A 22,797-nucleotide genomic window follows, 5' to 3' on the forward strand; every position below is an offset into this window, starting at 1 on the left:
GTCCAGCCTGGTTGCCTGAACCATCTCTCTCAGCTTATACTGTGTTTCAAAATATGCACGGTCTGTCACCGCACTATGCAAAGTATTGAGAAAATACACCCTGAGCCTCCTGCAGCACAGCCTTTCCCCCCACTGGGGCAACAGCGAGAGCCATCTGAGAAGGCTGTGATGCCACACTGCAAGCTGTGGTCCCTGCACAGACTCCTGCTAGAATGAGACACCCAGAATGGACACAAAGAGAAGAAAATACCAATTTTTAAAACTATGTTGTGCTAGTACTAAATGTAAGCACCACAGACATCAGACTCTTTAATACATGGTTCAATACCTCACTTAGGTTTACCCAAGAGAATGAGATTGGTCATCCTTCCTTCACACTGTGTATTCATTTATTTTCTGTCCCTGCATTAGTGCATAGGGAAGGCTATGTCATGGGGGTTTGAAAAATAATTCTAAGACTGAGACAAATCATTTAGCCTCCTGCCATTTAGCAAATGGAGTCTGCAATTTCCTGTACTTGCAGCACAAGAAGAATAAGGTACCACGAAATTGGTCCCCTCAGATTTTTAAGAGGCCAAATTTTTGAAGTGTGGTACTTTTTGCAACTCATTTTTCTATCCAGTATGAATTATCTCTGGTCTTTAGAAATCTCCAAACATCCAGGCATCTTAATAGGGGATCCGAAGACACAACACCATCAGTCACATCTTCCCAATAAAGCCTTTTCCAAACCAGAATGTTGAGAAAACAGCAGCCAGACTGAAGAGAAACTGGATACAAACAGCAGCACTAGGAATAGCTTGAGCACTTAAGTAAGTGAAGATATAGTACATTCTAAAAAAATACGTATTTATAATGAAAAAAAAAAAAATTTAAACTGAGTAAAATATACAAAAAGGACATGAATCCAGCCCTGAAGTGCTAGGATAATGGCATGGCCTGTACAGGATGCATCCAAGAAAATACATCCCCGTTACCCCCAAGTGTGGATTTAAAAGCAGGTAGGTCACTGCACGACCCCCTTGATCTACCCCCTCCCAGGCAGAATGCACATGCCCTTAACCCCGTATTGTTTCTTTCACTTAGGAAGCATACAGGGAATTTCAGTTCCACGTGAGTGTTTGGGGGACCTACTACACGTGATGTTCAGAATGGTCTGCCTGGGTGTCACCTGGTAGGTGGGAGTTCTGGGCTAAACCCCTCCTCTCTGCCAAGTCCTGGCCTCTCTGCCTCAAGGTCTTTTCTGTAACGGGCAGGCTGAGCCACTTCTCTGCTTCATAGGAGACATGTGAGCAGATGCTTAAAAGATGATGAGCTGCCCATGCGCTAAGGTGATGAGGTCACAGATCTCCCACGCAGGTTCAGACATAGGCTAGAGAAGAGAGGGAAAACGGGTGTCTTGATAGCCCCAGTCTAGCCTGAAATACCAGTAGCAGCACCAGCAAACCCAGGTCTTGGTGTGCATGGCTACACGTGGGGGGAACAGCTTCCACTTCTGTCTTTCAGTATCAGCAGTTCTCCAGACCATAACCAGGGTCAGCTGGTAGCCCAGATACTCTATTCTGCCTCTTGTAACTGAAGCCACAGCAATGCCATCTACCCTGCGCCTTCCCCCCCACCTCCACCCCAGCAAAACCCCTATACCAAAACCCTTTCATCACGAGGTTCTCACTATTTGGCCAGAGGGGCCTGAGCTGGAGAGCACACACTGATGGCCAGCCTCCCCCCCAGGCGAGTCCAGCTCTCCCCATCTAGCCCTGCAGACACCAGGGCACACAGAACTAATGGTTAGGGATGGCCAGTGTCCCTTCCTCAGTCAGTGACTTAACGCTAAAGCCACAAAAGGAGCAAAGGGAGGTCAGGAATCCTGATTCCTCTCCTTCTGTTCAAATTTATATTTGAAGCTTCCTTCTTGCCCTCCTTTCTTTCTGTCATTGTGCTGGTAATCACCTTGCCGTTTAAAAACTGAAATTGCTCCTTTATCAGCCTTGTACTTGCACTACCCACAAATACACTCTCACATGGAAATCTCTAAGCAAGTTCTTTGTGTCCAACAGTCCCTTCAGCCTCATTAAAACTATCAGGGCTGGCTTTTCCTGGATAAAAAGGGACACGTGATTTGATCTGAAATTAGACATTGCAGTTTATCTGACGCTCTGTGAGACTGAGCCATCCTTCAACACAGATATTTTTCTACAGCTCCCTGAGATGGTGTGTGAAACACACGGGGAGGGGAGAGAAAGAGAAAAAGAAAGGTAACTTAAATACCAAAACAAACAAGAAGAAAGCAAGGGAGGTGACACTTCCATAACATAGAGAAGGCTGCTGCAAATGCCATCTGTCTACACTGAAGGCTATAGTATGTTTATGGAGGTAATTACTTCCGTATGACACGGGTTTCTCTGTGGATCCAATAGGCTCATATGATTTGCCTCAGGAAGACAAATCAGTGACAGCTCACTTCATGTGAAGACAAAGGATCTTCCTGCTCCATAACGTTTGCTGTAACCAGATCCCTTTAATATCCACAGTTGGAGTTTGTGTCAGCAAATCTGGGCTTCTCTGCCAGAGCACTGTGGAATTCATAACCCTGTAGTTAGCAACTTACACCTCCTACAGACTCACAGCTCCCATCTAACACCGAGATGATCTGAAACCCAGGGAGCTAACTGGTCATTACAAGCTTGGAGACTAATTCAGGAAATAGTTCTTTCAAACAAACACACAAAAAGATACAAATTCAGTTATTTGATGCTTTTTTGAAAGGTTATTTGCTGGGTTTTGCTAGCAAATGCCTGTGTTGAATATCACGCAACCACCACAAATGCTTTTCAGAACCAGAGGAGCTGGCGCAGCCATGGCAGCATGAGAGGACCCGCAGGCAGCGCCAGGTTCAGCTGTACGGCCCCAAACCAGTCACTGCTGTCAGGAGCCACAGGGAACGCAGCAACGGGAAAACATGAACCTTGAGAAAGCTTTGTCTCCACTTTTTCCCTTACACCTAGTTGAAACCTAAACCCATGAAGCATTTATTCCTTTGCAGGCTTTAGCAGGCTTAGTTCTTAATATCTGCTGGTACAAATACCTGGCTATCCTTTTTAGCCACAGACACTTCTTTTTCTTCTTTTTTTTTTTTTTTTTTTTTTCCCCTCTCAGTGCTGTGAGCACATCCAAAATCTTCCTGTGGCTGAAAACCACACAATAAAACCTCGGAGAGAGGAGGGGGAAGGAAGTTTGGTGGTTCACAGGCAGGAAGGGAGAGCAGGTTTCTGGGGGACTTACTGCTTCACTGAGACACAGTCGGACTGAATCACCCCTTCTCTCCTGCTTTCTCCAACCCCCTGGAGTTTTCCTTGCCCTGCAAAGTCTCTGCCGACGTGACCTTGTTGGTCACAGCCTCACCGCAGCAGCTGCACTTGCATTCTCTGCCAGTCACATGGAGGCAGCCTGATTTTATGAATTTCCAGAATCTGGAGCCTGACAATATATTATGGTAAAGAACATCTCTGGTTAGTTTTGCAGCAACTGAACAAGTATTTCCTCAACTGGTTTTCACATTTGTTAAACTCACTTGTTTGCTTTTTGGATTTCTGGTGCACAGTAACAGGAATCAGATATCTGAACCCTTTCCTGAGCTGCTGCATTTAGTTCAGAGTCAAGTGAACTGAGTAGCTCCGGTTGTTGCCTTCGGTGTAAGTCTTCTGGATTTAGTGATGGCACATTTGATCTGTCATCAGGATGACCACTCATCTGGCCTGGCTAAATCTTTCAGAAGTTCCTGACAGTCTGCCCTGGCATTAACTAATCTAATTTACGTTTTATGCCACCCGCAAAATTTGCCAGATTGCTGATAAATGCGTAACTACTATAATGTCACTATCACTAGTAAGTTTGTTGCCTTTCTCACAGCTCCCTACTAGATGATTAGACCACTTCTTCCACGGTGACACCTGAATCCCCGCTCTGAAACAGCATGTGCAGTGTAAGTCCTTCATCTCACCCGCTGCAGACCTTAGGGAAACAGGGGGTGGGAGACCCTGCAAGACTGCAGCTGACATTGAGGACCACCACACGCAGAGGTGTGTCCTAAGGGCCAGACAGTATGAAATCTCCCTTAACTCAAGCCAAGCTGCAGCAGAACAAACAGAAGGATCTCTTTACAAAATTCAGACCAGACAATGTCATTTCCAGCTTTCTAAAATCATCATAAAACCTTCTAGCATCCCCATTTACCAGACAGGGATATTGCACCAAGACAAACAAAAAAATTCCAAAGAATGACATTGCAAGACAGAGAAAGAGCTGGGTATGGGTATGGGAGGACCTGGCACAGAAATTCCCTCCTCCTTGCCTGAAGTAATGGATCTTTTGCAAACAGCACTTGCCAGTCTCCAGTGAAGCTGCAGAAGAGCCTGAGCTGAATGTGATCCCACCACCCTAACTGGACATATGCAAAGAGGCCTGGTGTGAAGGTGTTTCTATGAACATCATTCTGCCCCTGAATTAGGTATCAGCAGCTAAAATAAGATTTAACATTGGAAGAATTACACTATGCCAGATGACCAGCTCACAGGCAGCAAACCCCGGGGCCTTCTGCTTGGTAAGATGTCGGGGCCGGACCATCTCCCGCCGCAGGCACAGCACAGTGCCTGGAGCAAGGGGACCCTCATTTTGAGTGGGCTCCGATTCAGGTAACAGATGGGGATTGATCCAAAGACAAGTAGCTGGCTTGTACTAATGGGGAATCTCACAGAGGCCGAGGGGTATTACATCTGTTAATCAGCAACACATACTGCTGGCATGGGACGAGCGCCTGGCAGCCGCTGCTCCTACCCCCACGTGCTGCAATGCCTCCAGTGCATGGGGCTCTTTGCTGATGCAGAGGAGCTGGATGGATGTGCCCTATCACAAATCTTCCCTCTGATCGCTGATAGCGGATGATTAAATATTACCAGCACGGCTCCCTTTCAGGACTCCCTCACACATCTCAGGTCCATGGCTGCTTGGGGCTGCAGGGTGGAAGGGGGAAGTGGGGAGACACCATGACAGACGCACTGACCGCAGGTGCTTGGTGTCTGATCGGAAACCCTGCGGCTTTGCCAATGTCTCTTCCACACAAGGAGCAACAAGAAATACATGAAAACCAGCACATCTTCTCCCCAAGCTTCTGCGACCGTTTCAAGTTTGTTCATAGAATCACGGAATCATTTAGGTTGGAAAAGACCTTTGAGATGATTGAGGCCAACCGTTACCCCAGCACTGCCGAGCCCACCACCAACCCATGTCTCCAAGTGCCACATCTACATCACTTTTAAACACCCCCAGGGATGGTGACTCCTTGCCTTCCCTGGGCAGCCTGTGCCAGTGCTTGACAACCCTTTTGGTGAAGAAATTTTTCCATTTTGGGGGAAAAATGCTGACTTGACTTGTTTTTAAAAATTTGGAACGCTTCATTTGATGCACTGGGCTTTTAATGTTTTAGAGGCACAACTCAAAGATTTTGAACATATCCAGGATTTTTTTGGTCTTATGAGTGCTAATGTGGCTCAAGCTTCTCATCCTAAATATTCCCCCAACAAATATGTTAACACAGAATTAATAAAACATTATTACCCAGTAGCAGTTAGATTGTCTTTTAATTACTAACTACTTAATTTTTGGCTAGTAATATAGGAATTTTCTGTTTGGAGTAGAAATTTGCAAAGATAAATTATAATATGGCACTCTTAAAGGAGCTTAACAGCTTATTTAAGTGTACATATCATTTAGGAGTTCAGAAGGAGCAAGTGATAAATACTCTCATTTTATCTCCTGCCAAAATCTCATCTGTACCAGGAAAACCAATCATCCCTCCAGTAAATGGAATTCACAGAATCTCAAACATGCACCTCCTGACTTGCACCAGCAATGGTGTGGCCAGCAGGACCAGGGCAGTGCCCGTGTCCCCCGTCCCCCCCGCCCCCCCGCTCGGCGCTGCGGGGCCGCCCCGCGCCCCTGGGCTCAGCGTTGGGCCCCTCACGGGCAGAGGGACGCAGAGGGGCTGGAGCGTGTCCAGAGCCGGGCAGGGGGCTGGGGTGGCTGGGGGGGGTCGGCCTGGAGAGGAGGGGGCTCGGGGGGCCTGATCGCTCCCTGCAGCTCCCGGACAGGAGGGTGTAGGCAGGGGGGGTCGGTCTCCTCCCAGCCGACAAGCGACAGGACAAGGGGAAACGGGCTCAGGCTGCGCCGGGGGGGTCAGGTCGGGTGTTGGGAAACATTTCTTCACTGAGGGGGCGGCCAGGCACTGGCACAGGCTGCCCAGGGAGCTGGGGGGGTCACTGTCCCTGGGGGTGCTGAAAAAACACATAGATGTGGCACTTGGGGACATAATTTAGTGGTGGGCTCGAGAGTGTTGTGTTAACGGTTGGATTTGATGATCTCAAAGGTTTTTCCAACTCAAATGATTCCATGATACTCTGAGCACTGAATATTGTTATTTCTGCATCAAGTCCTATCAATAACAGATCATACTTTTTCAAAGAAACCCTTTAAATCATTTTGCACAGGAACATCTCTAGCCTCACCAAAGAGCAGCACCTCAACGAGGAAGATGTTGCTTATGATCATCCAGTCTGCTTAGGTAAAAAGAGGGATGATCAAAGACCCACCAGCTTTCTTGCATGTAAACCCCCTGCGTGCTGGGTGCCACGGGATGAGGCACTTCCCGGGGGACAGGAGCACTACTCATACAGTCACTACTCGTACAGTCATTACTCGTACAGTCACTAGCACACATAAAGCACCGGACAGCATGTCTGCCAGCATGGAAACCTGTACTCCTTGGCAGCGTGGGTGTCCCACTGAGCAAGATGTCCCCTTGGCTTGCCAGCAATGCCGATCACCACAGCTGCAAAATGGACATCAATTCGGCAAAAGACTCTAAAGGCAACTTCAGGAATAAATGCATCCTGCTCATTTTTCTCTCTGCGGGAATCTAAGCCTAGATAGGAGGAAGAGGAATTTTGTGGCACTGCAAAAGAAAAAGATCATACAGGACAGCTCAGGCCTAAGTTACTCTTTCTGCTTTTTATAATATCCTTGGTGGGTCTTCACAGCTCAGATTTTACCTAAGGCAATTTTCCACATTTCTTTGAATGGGAAGCAATAAAGTGGGTGTATCCCCACAGTGTGCTCCTTGCGATCACAGCTCTGTCAGCACGACCTCAGTGGCACTGGGGCTGCGTGGGACAAGCCAGCTGCTTCAGAAGTGATGCTAGCACCATGGGTGGTCAAGGCACTGTCCAAAAGCAGATCAGTGATTCTCCAGGCTTCCAACAAAACATGAACACTGGCAGAGCCCATATATCATTGAAAAAAGCCACAGGAGTTGCTTCCTATAGCACTGCCCTGTGACAAGGCAGCCAGACCACCAGGACATGGGGAGGTCAATGTAGAAACATCAAGTCAAAGGAAACTTCTCTTGATGTGATCACATCTAGGACACTGTGTCCAGGTTTTTGGGTTTTGAAGTCTGAATGATGCTAGCAAACCGGAACAAATGGAAGGGAAACAGCATCTCTGGTGAAGGAGATGGGTGCAAAGATGAATTTGAGAGGAAAGTGTACCAAAAGTGAGCAATTTAAACATCATATCGAACCACAGGCAGTAAAATGTCTAGGGAGGCTAATGGTCTGGAAAGATGTACGTCATAGTCAGGATGAAGAGACATTTAATATTGACAGTTATCCCAAGAACCACAGAGTAAAACCAAAAAGTGGAAAATTTAAGCTACATACGAAAAAAAGATGTCCAATGTCTTCAAGTATATTTACCCTGCACAAAGCCGTGGCATGAATTTAAGCAGTATAACACCTCCTGCATGTTCAGCCTTTAAAGCACCTTTCACTGGACACAGCTTCTTGCTGTAAATTCACTGGTAGAGCTGACACAAATGCTGACACCTCTGTAAAACACACAGAGCATCTCCAGAGGTAGACAAACAGCCAGAGTGAGAGTAATACAGAAAATATGCATAAACAACCCAAATCCACACAAGAAGCTTTTACTAGCATAAAAACACAGGCCAGAGAATGACTTTTAATGGCATTTCTCCATCAGCAAAAGCAAATCCTTTTGCCTATAGAGCCTATTTTGATTGAAGAAGTGTTGTGGGCTACAGGGAGAAGAGCATTTGGGAGTGTGCGAGCTGGTCTGTGGTGGGAGGACTGCTCCACTGACAGCTGTAGCTGATCCCTGATCCTGAAGCTGGCCCTCCAGCAGCGTCGTATGTCCAAAACAGACCACAGGACTTCCTTCAATTAAATTAATCCAACAGAGAGCAAGCACAATACCAGCAAATGTTGTACATGGAAATAAAACTGCAAAAGCAGTGCAGTTTTATATTACTTCTCTAAATGTTATGCTTGAGAGAAAGCTTGATTCAGCTTTGGGTTGTGGCATCAGACCTCTTCTAGTCTATTAGAAATAAAATTATGGTTATACTCATTATGGCTCTATCTGCTGTTACACAACTTCATCCTCTCTACACTTTAATCATTTAATTGCTGTTGCAAATGGCTATAAAAACACATCTATTTCAGAAAAAAAATCAATATAAATAGTACTACACTGCTTTATACAAGCTGAAAACCTGGGCTTGATTACTAAAATGCAATTAGAGATGAAATGAGACTGAAAAAATGAAAGTACATTCACTGCAAGGTGAAAGTATTTCAGTGAAAAGTGTGTGTATCGTCCCTGCCAGGTGGCCAGCTTTAGCCACCTAAGCATGAAGAAATGTGGAATTACATTGATTGTGTGCACAGGCTAATTAGTCCCTTCTGGGCTTCCCTTCCATTAAATCCAATTGCAAGAGCAGAGGAGTAATGCAAAAACTTCCACAGTCTCTCACTTCTGTTTAACAATTGGGCCATGTGTCCCTGTCCTCAGAAGATGCCAAGCAAAAGTCAAACAGTTGCTGCAGAGCACGTGCAATCTACACACCTCATCCCACCACCACAGTGGCATAAAACAGGGAAGAAAAAAGAAAGTCATTAGCTGCTGCAGTGTTTTGCAATGACAGGGCCAGGATGGCAGCATCACAAAGCATCATGACTGCCTTCCACCTCTACATGTCCATTTCTGAAGATTTCCCTCTACGCTGTTAGAATAAATTAATGCTGTATGACTGCTAACGCAAGGCTGGGCTTTTTTTCCCAGCACCAGCCAAACAGGTTGGGTCACGACACAAAAGTCCACATGGATACACATGCACACTGTTCCCAGGGCACTGCTCCAGCACCACCTTTCCCTTTTGAAGATCACATACAAATAGAATAAAATACTGGATTAAAAAAAAACAACAACAAAAAAAAACAACAAAAAAACCCAACAACAACAAAAAAACCACCACAAAACCAACAAAAACAACCACCACAAACTCATACAGCTGATTCATAAAATATTCATAGAGAAAGTCTAGCATGGAAATCCCCATAGATGACCTGTCTCAATCCCATTTCTTCCTCTTCCACCCCCATCAGAACTGATTAAACAATCTCCAGAGAATCTGACATTAATGACTCTCTCTGACTGATTCTCGTCTGACACAGATACTTCTTGTTCCCAAAACAGCTCTTTCTGCAACTATTTTTCTAAGTGCTATGAACAAGTCTGGATGCCATTGCTGGTTTAATTATAGGTTGCCATCCTGGCCTTCTGTTGCTTGCCATGTCAAGGAGGAAGGGCTATGTTTAATGGCCTTAATCCAGTGCTTTGTTTCTCGGTACTGACTGCACTCCCTTCAGTACCTGTATTTTTGGAGGCATGTTAGGGTCTGTAACACTTGTTAGTCCTCAACAGATCATCAAATTCTTGAAGAAACTCTTTTGGATTGAGATCAGTTAAAACTCAAGAATTATTTCAAACTGCACTGAGGCTGTGGAACAGAAATATCCACTCTAAGAAGCAAGTGCCTACATCAAAATACTCTGCCCACTACTCTTGCTGTATGGTCATTAGCTCCAGGATCTATAGGGGGGATCAAGCTCTGTTTTGAAGCTGCTACTAATATACTCTAGAGTTTATCTTAACACAGTTACAGACATTCTGAGAAATTACCGTCATGAGGATTTGGTTTCTGAGATGCATAAACATAAATGCATTTAGTTAATCCTTTTCTGTGTGCCTGTATAAAGAACGTCCCCTTTTTGACAAAAGCACACTTTCAGGGTACACATGACTCCTCATCATTCAGGTTGGGTACCATCACGTTATATCTACCTCCACATTTATTCCAAGTAGATTTTTTTTCTACACCATTTACTGAAGGGTTGATGCTACTAGTATTTTTTACATTTACCGACTTTTTCATCTGGGAAGCATAGTTTTCAGTAGTCCGGCATAAATCCAGTCCTTTTCAAAGTCATGTCCACTCCTTATGGCAATCTTGATTTGAGCCAGCTATTAATTACATGGGTAAATACTACCAATACTTCATCTCTAATTAGTCCATTTATCAACTGCAGAAATGCACACACTACAGAATTAAGTAGATCTGTGATGTAACAGTCAATGGAGTCTCTCAATAGACATTTTCTGGCCAAAAAAATCTGCTTTCGGGAGTGACACTTCCCTGTGATTCAGAGTTTATTCCATTTGTGGATGAATTTTCTCTGGCTTTCAATCCCCTCCTAGTCCAACTGGGTGATACAGAGGATGCTCAGCACCTCTAGGCCTGATGCATGGGCTGGTCCAGAAGATTTTATTTTTGAGTATTTCTTCCTAAAGCCGCTTGTCTCCCAGACATGGTTGTCTCCTCCTTGAGTTCTCTGCGTGGTGCCTGTCCATTCTGAGGGGTTCACGGTGCTCTGCTTGCTCCATTTTTGACCCAGGTCTAGTTTTTGCCAGACGCCATGTCATTAAGATGCAGCACAGGGGAGCGCTGTTATCAGACTGGCCCCCATTACCTAACACAAGTCAAGGTGAAACAAGCTTAATATTCCTGCCATGGGACAGGGTGAGTAACCATTGACTCCAGTGACTATGTTACAGAAATGCATTTTCTTTTCTGTCAACACCTCTGATACAAGCCTTCTTGTTCTCCAGCCTATTAGAAATGCATAAATATCCCATTTACAACTTATACCTCAAAGGAACACACCTCTGTGTCTTTGAGACAGGTATAGAAAAAAATCACTGCTGCCTCTGTATGCTCTCCATTGCTACATCGCTTAGTTTTAAAGTATTAAAAAGTGGAATTTCATCATTTCACTTGAGAAACAAACTCAACTGACACTTAACAGAAGGCTGGGTTGGAAATTTTTTCTAGTATTCTGTCCAAAATTATATTTACATTGTTTCATCCAATTATTGCTTAATCTTCTGCAAGTAATTCCTTTGCTTGCAGAGATCACTGACCTACAAATTGCACTGTCCCATTCATAGTCAATGGAATTACTGGTAGGCAAACAGGAAAAAAAAAAAAAGAGCCATCTACTGGCTTTTACAATAAATCTGTAGTGTAGCAGCCAATTCCGTATGGTCTTTAACATAGAAAACATATTTTATATTCAGCCTGAATGCTAATTGCTTTTGTGGTGAGACTTAGAAAGATGATACCTAATGAGGTTGGTTCTTTCTTTGTTTAAAAAAAAAAGAAAAAAAAAAGCCATGATGCACTTTTTTAGACTAAAACACTGTTGTGTTAAAAAAAATGACATTTCTGCAAATAATGAAAAACAGTAATTAAGACAAACACCACACAAGGGAAATTTAACTGCATTGTTCTGCTACTGCTCTGGAGTGAGGCACTCCCAGCCCAGCTCCCCCATGTCCCGTTCCTCCTCTGTGGTGGGAAAGGGGGGTGCAGCACTGAATGGTGCATTTGAAAACCACTTTACTCTTCACTAAGAGGGACAAGAAGCAGCAAAGAAACTGAGACCGAGATCAACAACATCCACTGTCAAGTCAAGGTTCCTAAGCTTATTTCACGTACTTGAAATGAGCCACTTGCCAACATTGCTGCAGAGCTACAAGCTGCGACATGAACAGACCAAATAAATGGCAAAGACAACCTCAGTAATAAAAAGAAACACTCAGCAGTTAAAAGAACTGAACAGACCCAACTGGCTCATCGATTGCCCTTCAGCCCCAGGTTCCGAGCTTTCAGTGAACAGATGATGCCAGAGATCACCGCATCCAGGCTGGTGAGGGGAAGCATCCTGAACGAGCACCCCCCGGCAGGAGCAAGGGACTGGCCAGGGCTGCTGAAGCTTTGTGCAGGTGAGGCCATCAGCCCTACCCCGAACCGAACTGATTCCATCACACCAGACTTTAGGCATTTCTGTACTGGGTTTCATTTCACACTTTAGACAAGTCTAGGAGATGTTAAGTTCTGTTATCACATCTGCACACCAACCCTGCTTCAGGACTTAAGTGTCTTGACTCCATGCCTTATGCACTATTTCTAATTTCAGTATATATTACTAAAGAAAAAATTGTATAACTAAATCATAGAATAAAATAAATTTGCAGTTAGAGTTACAAATTCCATTAATTAGAAAACAGGAAATACCACATATAAGTTTGTCCTCTTAACCATTAGCCTTATAGGTCTGACTACAACTTAGATGACGATCTTTAAAATTTTAGTTTTAATGTTGACAAGCTTTGGAAGATATGTGATATGACATTTCCAAATTTTCATTATTTTTTGACATCAATAAATGCATTTTATTATGAACATTTCTAATCACTCAAATGGGCAATTAAGAGGCTTTTGGTATTCATTAGAGTGGACAAGCCATGAGCTACAGTCAGAGCTACAGAACCTGGTATTTTAACAGCATCGGCAACCTGAAGCCACTTCCCCTGTGAGCACCCTTGGTGCTGGTGGCATGTCCCGTCTTCAAGGAATCTTGTGTTTACTTACTGTTTGGCCAAGCCACCTACTTAACCCCCTGAGTACTCCAAGTGAGAGAAAGGAATTTCCAGCCATTCTTATTTGAGTAAAACTTGTAAAGCATTTCACAAGGTGAAGAAGAGGCATTTTCTGGTGCAGCTAACTCACTCGAGCAAATTTCAAAAACTCCCTGCAAACAACGGAGATGCTACTCCTTTCTCTCAAAGAAGGGTGCAATGTAATACAGGGGTACTGGTTACTTCCATCTTTCCTTTACTATCAGCCAATGTTAGTAATGCTGATCATGCTACTACTCAGAAGTGCACAGACGGAATAGGAAGGACTAATTCTGCTACACAAATGAGCCACAAGAATGGCTCAGGCTAAACCCATTCACTGATGGATGTCTGCTTTGCCACATCTGTTTTCCTCTTGCTGTCTCATGGGGCTTCCTTATGTGTGAGCTTATTTCTGAAAGACTTTCTGAAAGGCTTTGGCAAGGATGCTTTTAAAGCAACCTCCTACATCTTCATTCCCACTGCTCAGATAGTGATAGACTTGGGGAGTGTCACAGGAAGAATCCATAAGGACAAACGGAAGGGTGAAAGAAAAGAAAACTTCCTTTCAAGTCCCTTCACCTCCACCATTACATGCTGGAGATGCTCTCCTTGGGGAATGCAGTCTCCCTCTAGTTGGTGTGAGGAGGCCGCAATGCTCAGCTCTCAGTGGAGGTGTATGGGGGCATGGGAGGGGGGATGCTGTTCAGGAACTGTTTTTATCCCCATCCTTTTGTTACTTAGCAATAGAAACCCAAACACTTCTCCTCCAAGTGTAGAAGGCTTCCAGCAGCTCCAGCAAGAGCCCTGCAGGGAGTATTGAATTTTACTCACTTCTTCACCAGCAGCATGAATACCCATCCATAAACTGTTGGCACAATAAACCCTGAACATCTAAGACTGCCTGCCATTAACAATAACACAGGCCCCATCCAAGCGCGGCCTGATTATGCTTTGAAATAACAGGAAGTGCCTTGATTTCAAAGAACCTTGGACATGAATCTGATATCCTGCACATTATGGAATAACTTCTTCAAGACAAATGCTTGATTTCCAAATGTCTACACAAGACAGGCCAGACAACCCTACTTCCAACCCCACGTGAAGCTCCAGCAGAAGCCAGGGAGCTGATTGGAAGCAGCAGGGTGGTTTTGCAAGAGAAATGGTCCCATTTGGGGTCTCAAGACCTTCAGAAAGACTTCAGGCAAGAAGGCAGTACGGATGGGTCTGGCAGCATCAGCCAAGTCCTTCACAGTCTCTTGCAATATGTGTTTCCCTAGTGTAACCTGTGGCTGACCTCAAGATGTCAGAGTACATCTCCTCGCTAGCAGGATCCTGGGAGGTTCCTGCCAGCTGAGGCTTCTGAGGGATGCACCTTGGCTCTGCCAGCCACTGGCTGCTGGAAGGCAAAATGGAATAGAATGGTTTCTCTGAGTCTGACACTTTCCTAAGTGAGGTCCAACTCCCCAGTGAAAGCTCTTAATAAGTAACAACAATAAATAAAAGCCTAGTAGACTAGATTTATTTCTATAGCATGGAAACTGAAGTGCCTCTGGCTATATTGAAACGTAGTAAACAAAAGCAGCTGCAGCTGCCTGCTCCATTTTTCCCCAAAGATAACAAAACCGTACACAAAGGCAGAGTGAAGACAGCCTGAGAACCACTACTAACAAAAATAGTAAGTATCACTTTCTGGTCTGTTCTTGCCCTTATCACCACTGGGTATTGATGGTTGATGAATTTCTGATTTCCAGATATAAATACCACTGACAAAATACCCAAAGCCACTTAGGTTATTATGACATCTTGACATCCCAGAGGATCTAATGGCTTAAGCTTAGATTATGACCTACAAGAAGACCATCGCACCAACCCTCATTCTGCTCTACAGGACCTAGGGGTTGTAATTATTAATGAAATTCTGTACCTTATTCTGGTAGATAGAGAAATGCTTCAAGGAAATGTGTGCTCAGACTCATTCCAGGCCCTTAACCGTCCTTCAAACTGGATCTGACACATACTAATTTGTAAGAACTGATTAAATTATTTCCCGTTTCCTGCACCTCCTGTCTCCTGTCATGGCCAAGCAAAGAAATGAGGGCTAGTCCCAAGGAGGCCTGAGATACCATCAGTCCAACTGGACAGCAGAAACACAGCAGAACTGCATAAGAACATTTTGTCCTACCAAATGTCAGAGTGGTTCTAGCAGGTAAGAGATTCCAGATGAGCTGGAGCGAAGTGTCTCAACCCTCCAGCACACATCTGGACTAGCGGGATGAGCAGATTTTAAGCCCTACTCTAATAACGACTGACTGGTGGGAAGGACCTGCATGGTGAAACAGCTGGCAAGAGGCAGTAAATCATCACTCCCACAGAATCTGTGAACACCAGGATGCTTTTAGTGTTTCTACAGCCAAAACAGGGGCCCCAATCCAACCAGCCCTCAAGCCAGTGTGAAAGCCCAGACACGGGGGCAGGCAGGGTCGCGCCAGGGCTTGCTGTGGATGGTGTGAACTGGGTCCATGTATCGTAAATGAATCATGGACCAAGTGACTGACTTCTTGCCAGCTAGGCAGCTCACTCCTCCAGCCCAGGCACTCTGAAAGGAGTTTGGTGACTACCATTCCCACTTCTGTACAAAATCCCGCATCCCTAAGGACCATCCTCCATCAGCCATGCAGTATTCAGCAAAGTTTCAACCACCCCATGGTTTTTCAGGGCCACTCACAGCAAGTTGAAAAGTGCTTCAGAAAGTGCCTCTTCCCATGTCACTGCTCCTCCCCAGGGCATCTCCAGAGTCAGAATTTCTGACTTGGCAACTGAAAAAACTTTGGCATTTCCCTCCTCTGCTGTTGCTGCAAAAACCAAGACAGCCCAGAGAGAGGGAGCTGGATCCTGCTCTCACACATAATCAGCACAACTATTTAGGCAGCTACGATCACATATACAAAGCAATTGAAGGAAACAGGGCAGCACAAGGGTAACCAGGGGTAGAGCCTTCGTTACCCATGATGATGTGTGAGGAGGTGAGCAGAGCCAAAGTTGTGCTTGCAGGACCTAGAGTTCAAAACCCTCATCTTTTAAATTGGAACTGACGCACATTAGATACCACAATTATTGAGGCAAAAATCTGGAAAACTCATAATGCTATTTTCCCATTCAATTTTCTGCAACTGAACTTAAAAAAGAAAAAAAAAAAAAAGAAAAGAAACCTCACAACCCACCTCTATTTTACAGATCTGCTTTTAGCTGATGCATTAGGTAATTGCTGTGCAGAAGTTTCGGTGTACAATGATTACAGTAATAATAAAAAAGTACCATTATGCCAAGAGCAGACTCTTTTGTAGCTTAAGCAGTATTTGTGCATGCCCTAAGTAATTTCTTCAAGAAGTCCCTAAATATTCTTCAGCCAGAGATAGTCTCACTTACATCCTGATAGTTTTAGAAACAGTTTCTACAGATTCAGTTTTACAACCTCAGATAACAGTTCTGTGACACGCAAATGTTTTCATAAGCCCCAGTAGCAGAGTGGTTCTCACGGGACCATCATCCAGCACAAATGGCCAATGCAGGTCTCACTGCTCCAGCAGGGACCCCCAGCTTTTCAAGGATGCAACACTCCCCACCCCTGCAAGGCCCTGCAAGGGCTGCGGGATCGCGATGGTCCGTCTGTTCCCAGATGTTATGCCACACTTGTGGGTGAGATCAGAGACACAAGCAGCAAAGCAGCTGGCAAATGAGTAAGGCAGGGATGCAGTCCCTCAATCTCCAGGATGGAGACACACCGGCAGTCTGGATTTCTCTCCAAAGAATGTGGCGCTGGTGGGAGGAGGTGACCAGCTCCCAAGTCACTGATGGAAAATGCCATGGGTCCCGCTGCCTCCCCTGTGGGTTGAAAGGGACTGTGAAATAATCCCTCCTTGGAAAGTTTCCCATGGAATTCTCACAGAGATAACATGGAGAGAGAAAAATGTACCAGTGTTTGTGTGTGCAAACGGTGGAAGATCCTAAGGTTTGTGGGAGGGTGTTTAAACAGAAAGAAAAAAGAAAAAAAATATATGTAAAGAAGTCCCTGGAGAGCCTCAAGGTCTGCTGATGACATTGAAGGGCTTTCACTTTGAGTCTGTAGTTCAACATTCAGCCCAAAGCAGTAGTGGCTAAAAGCTGTCATGGTGTGGCGGTTTTCTGGTAGCTCGTAAGAGAAAGAAGCTGGTAACTGCAGCTGAGCTCCCATGGATCATGTCTCTGCACTCCAGACTGGCTTCTCCCCTTCCCTTCCCTTCCCAGGTCAGAATGGGTCCCCTTCAACCCTGCCAGCCCCCCTTCTGCACACAGAGGTTTTGCTCCCCAGTGCTGCAGGTCAGTACCTTGCACACATGAAAAAAGACAATTTCCCAAGACAGGAACCCTGTTATTTGTCTTAACATGGTGCCTACAAGTCCACTATGCTGGCACTGCACGCAGAATAAAAAACTAGTTTGTACCCTACAGAGTTCCTGCCCCGAGGATATATGAAGTCACAGCAGATGGACACAGGGAGATCGCATGGGAATGGAGCAGGACAGCACTGCGATGTGCTGGAATGTCCTGGCACAGCAGCCTCGATGTTTTGGAAAAACACCATTTCTGCAGACACTTCACAGCAGAGGTGAGTCGAAGGAGGAAAAAGAAGATTGGCAGATGTTTTCAGAGAGCTCTTTCCAGCAGGGAAGAACAGTTTGAAAACGTAACACATGGGGAGTGGAGAACGGATGGAAAAAGATGCCACCATCCAGAGGCAGGATATGAGATCTTTGTAATCAAAAAGAGACAACAGGCAGGGTGGTGCTGAGCGGTGAAGAGTCTTGTTGGTGACAGCAGTTTGCATATGATGTGATAGGGGGCAAGCAGGCAGTGTAAGAGGATGCAAAGAGAGCTCTGTGTAGACAAAGCTCTAGGGAAATTACTTTTTCTTCTATTTTCCAAAATGGACTGAGACAGACCCAGATTGCCACTGTCAGCATGCAGAACAGGATACAGCAAAGGATTTGGATGAGCATCTGATGAATTTTGCTCCTATATATGGACAGGAAAGGTGGTATTCAGGAGTTGTACATGAAGAGCTGGTGAAGTGCAAAGAGCCTACACATACCACAGAAATGCCCTGCACAGAGTGAGCTCCCCAGAGAACAGCAGGAAGGTGGTGGTGTTGAGTGCTGTCATGGAAAGGTGCTGAGAATGGAAAATTTGCAGCACAGCATGTTTTTTCCAGGTTGAACTTGAGCTGATGCTTAGGGCAGGATTCCCCTCATTTCACCTTAGTCATCTCCACGCTGCCAACCCAGGCCAAATTAGCCACGCGGACAGGAACACTCCACAGGCAGGAATACTCTGGTGGCACCATTGTATTTACAGCTGCTGGTTTTGCACATGTTCATCAGAGAAGAAAAGTCAGGCTGCATCACCTGTGCTGCCTTTCCACAGAGCGATCAGTTACGTGACAATGGCAAGCAGCTTGCAGCCCTCTCCTGCCACTGGAGAAGCTCATGCCAACCCAGCAGAAAAGCTGGGGTGCCAGGAGCCAGACTAACCCCCAGGGAATGGGGAAGAGATCTCTGGTCCCACCTCTGAGATGAGCTGCCACCTGGAAGTGGATCCTGACAAGCTCAATATCACATGGCTCACAGACAAGACTCAACCTATTCAGAGTGTGCTGTACCCACGGAAGTAAAGACCATTCTCCATGTATTTCAGGAAACCCCTTTCTGCACTAACAGTTTGGGATATTTCCCTTTGAAAGAACAAGATTGAAAGATCCCAGAAATCCCTGCCCAGAATGCTTTCGCTCTGTTTTGCATGTGTGCAAGGGAGACTGTCAAATGTACCAGTGTATCATGCTCAGTTTTCCTGAGACCAGAATATATTCATTTTTATCTCCAGAAAGTTACGAAACCAGCCATCCTTGCTTATCCTATGATTATGGCACTTTTCCCAAGCCAGGGACACACACACAGACTCCTGGGGGTCTCTCAGGTACACATCTTCGTATGGGACATGAGGGCTTGCTTCCAACTAAGACTCTGCTGGAAGACATGCTGCTGCCTGAAGACGATGCGACAGTAAACCCTGCAAGAATGCGAGGCAACTCCTCCTCAAAACCACTCATCTTCCGCTCTCTTAGATAAACATCAAGCGGTAGGAGGCTGCCAACAACCACCAGCACTCGTGGGATCACCATCCAGCTGGGAGTTCCCTTGACATGTCCATCTGCAGAGGAACTTGAAGCCATCTGATCCCAGGCACAGTTTTCGAACCCACTGCTCCAGATGTGACCTTGGCTGCTGGAGGCTTCGGCAGTTCTGGTGACACGACTCACACTTCTTATGAGACGGCAGGAAGGCTGCAGAGACTGTCTGTGCAAAAATAGCTGGCTGCCATTGCTGCTGACACGTCCTCTGCTCTCCAGCATTTCTGAGCTGTGCAGGAAAGGGACCGTGAAGCCCTCTTCTGAAGGAGGGGGGGCAGAATTAGAAACAATTTTAACTCACTGCTTTTCACTGCAAGAAATAAAAAATGCCCTAAGCTTCTGCAGAGAGACCCAAGCATGTTCTGTGCCCAAGCACCCTGGAGGCTGCTGCACTGCGCAAGAGCGATGCATCATGGCCAGCGGCACAGGGTCAGGAATTTCCGCGCTGACTCTGCTGGTGAAGCCAAGCTGCGGGCTGCAGGTGTTCACAGTGCAGGACCGGGATCCCTCAGGGCTCTTCTTTTTTTTACAGGCTGCTGCCACCTGCAAGTACCCTTTGCAACGTATTAGCATCTTCTTAATTTACCATCGGCGCTAATGGTACAACCATGCAGTAGGGCCACAGTTCTTGGATGCTGCGAGTGAGCTTCTTAAACTCATACAGTGACACCCATATGTAGGACCAATTTGCACAGGTACAAATAATCATAGTTCTTAATGACTGCAACGAGCTCTGCCCGTTACTCAGCACCTTGGAAGATTAAGTCCTCCTCTGAGTGATGAACTCAGCTTTCAGATCAACAAATTTAACTCCAGGTTCAACACATAAAGAGCTAAATTCATAATAGGTTATAGTTATTAGTGATACTCTGCAGCACAACTAGCATTTCTCAGTTCCAAAATTCAAAACCATTCACAACCAGCGTGAATAGACTAATTATCCTTTACTTGTACTGTGACCCTACATTTCCACACGCACAGGAGATCTCACTGCAGCTCAACACTGTAACATTTTGGGAAAGAGGGAAAATACCCACAAGCCAAGGCGAGAACAGAGCCATGCAAAAACCAGCTTCCCCCCTACATTGTACATGGCCTGAGTAAGCACAGGCCCAACATCACTCAGCTTTTTTGAATTCTTGTGAAAAACTGATCATTCTTTAGCCAAACCCACCCAAGGCTCTCTTTATCTCCTGCTTCTTTCTAGCAGCATTCTACCCCTGCAACACCCAACGCAGGGACCTCATGGAGCACAGTGTCCCCCCCAGTGACCGGCTCCAGTTAACTGCCAGCTGCCAGGTCTCTCACCCCATAGCAGCTCTCTTGCCAAGCAGAGGGGCTATATTTTTAGTAATGAAGGTTCACATTTGGGAAATGTTCTTACTTTATCAAAACCAGCTTGCAGGCACAGGCTGCTCTGGCACACTTCAGGCCAATGCTTTGCAGATAACCCCACACTTGGAAGCACCCGTTGGTTTTGTAAGGGGACTGAAATGCATACAGTTGGATTTCAGAAGAGCGGTGTAAGTGCTCAGCCTCTTGCAACCTTGAAAACCACATAATTCTTCCATCAAATAGTTTGTTTAAATAAGAATGGCAAGAAATTCACAAACATTGAAAACCACTGGTTTAACTGCTGATCTAAAACATCTGCAAGAAATATTTGCTCTTTGAAAGTGCCGCTACTGTGCTGCTAACCCAACCAAGAGTTACACAAACCAATTCAATCGTGTCTGGGGTCCACAAGAAGCTGGAGCATATAAGAATAAGCATTATAAGAACTTGGCTGCACGCATCTGATTATTCCCCTGTTTGACACACCAAGCCCTGAATAAAGTTTAGAGACAAAAGCACCCAAGAATTAAGAAACACATGAACTTCCAAGAAACTGAACCACCGTGCACAGATGCCAGGTGAACATTATCGGGAGAGTCAGCCAAGACCCTGCCTGTAATCTCCCCTCCCTGCTTCCAGTTTTTAAAAATCTTGTAGTTCTTCAGCCTTATCTCTACACCAGCACAAGCAGCAAAACAACCCCACAAAAATATCTTATTAGGTCACATTGCCTTTTGTCTGAGGTTCTACACATAAAGCAGCATGCAGCTACAGTCAGTCTGGATTTGTATTTTTCAACACATACACATGAATGTCTCACATGGTTCTAAGGAGGGACACCACATCCCCCACCTCCCTTTTCATCCAATGCAGCAGCAGGTCCTTCAGGACAGGGAAATTGCTTTAAGCACTTGCAGTGAGTAACCATGGCTTTTCCCCACTCCTCCATCCTGGAGGAACTGAGCTGGGCTGGCAGCTGCCTTACAGCACTTCATGGTCCAGAGATCATGGGACTCAGATTGGCTACAGCCTAAGATGCATCTGCCTGCAGCACATCCCTACTGATCTCCTCCTAAAAAAAAGGACTACAACTAAAAAGTAGGAAACGTGTTTTATCATTAAAAAAATGGAATTATAACTTTTAAATAGTGAAAAGCACCTTGGGAAGATGGAGTATCAAAAAAAGAAAACAACAACAACAACAACAAGTTTATATGCAGCCCTGCCCAGCACATCTTTGCAGCTGGATCCTTGCCTCCAGCAACTTGCTGACTTTCTGAGCAGCAGCAGACTGTTCATTCCCTCTGGTCCTGATGGTCTTCTTTCCATCTGCTCCTGCCACGTCCCACAGCCTCTCAAGCCTCTTCTCCTTGAGCAAGCCCAGCAGCGTCCCACGAGGAGGAATGATCTCACCTTCCTTCCATGGCACTGCACCTCCATCAGTTGTGCAGATGAACAATGATATTAAAAACCATCAAAGATCCAGTTACATGATGGGCTATATCAGGACAAAGCACACAAGCTAAGCTGCTCTCCTTCCAGCAACAAAATGGGAAGACTTGGAAAATCTTTCTTAAATGTAGAGTCTGGCTCTCACAGTCCCACCACTTAAGGATGTAACAGGCTTTACTCAGTTCTTACAAGCATTCTCACCAACAGTATGACTCATATACTAACTTCCAAATTATACAAAAAAAAGTAAAACTTTTCCAAAAATAAAATTCAGAATCCAAACTGGGAGTGGGGAGTGCTTAATTCCCTGATTTTCAGGGACATGGTCCCTCTCTAGGTGAAACACAGTGGGTGGATTTCATGGGATTCATGCTCCCAAATGCATGTCACTTTTCACAAGTCCAATTCAGGCACACTTTACTCTTGGACTTCTATCATTTCCGTCATGTAGACTGTTCACAAGAATGTCACATCCCATCTGTCATCATCAGCATCCTCTGGTGGTCAATACTAAAGAGAATTGAAAAATCAACTGCTACACCTGGGAAGACTAAAAAAAAAACCAACATAAAAAACAACAAAACCAAAAAACCACCAAACAGGAATCAGATTAACATCTGCCTTGAGAAGAGACCTGTCTCCTCAAAAGTAACGTTTTCATCATTAGAAAGGGACAGAAAAGGAAGTCCCCAAAAATCAGGGCAGAATTATATTCTCAGTCATCTTCCTGCCACGTACCTAGTGGAATATGGATTTAGTAACAGGCAGTCAGGTCTGGGTCTGTCTATTTGAACATCAAGCTTCTAATTGATTGCACAGTACTTGGAATCTATTAAAGGACTTCTATAAAT

The 22,797-nt window shown here is 45.2% G+C and overlaps 1 protein-coding gene across 10 annotated transcripts in view; it reads right to left on the reverse strand.

Annotated features, from left to right (window-relative positions):
* Positions 1-22,797, reverse strand: part of HIVEP3 (HIVEP zinc finger 3) — a 114,875-nt gene that overhangs the window by 24,328 nt on the left and 67,750 nt on the right. The window lies entirely within an intron of this gene.

Source organism: Falco peregrinus, chromosome 3, assembly GCF_023634155.1.
Source record: "Falco peregrinus isolate bFalPer1 chromosome 3, bFalPer1.pri, whole genome shotgun sequence".
In the NCBI taxonomy this organism is placed as follows: domain Eukaryota; kingdom Metazoa; phylum Chordata; class Aves; order Falconiformes; family Falconidae; genus Falco; species Falco peregrinus.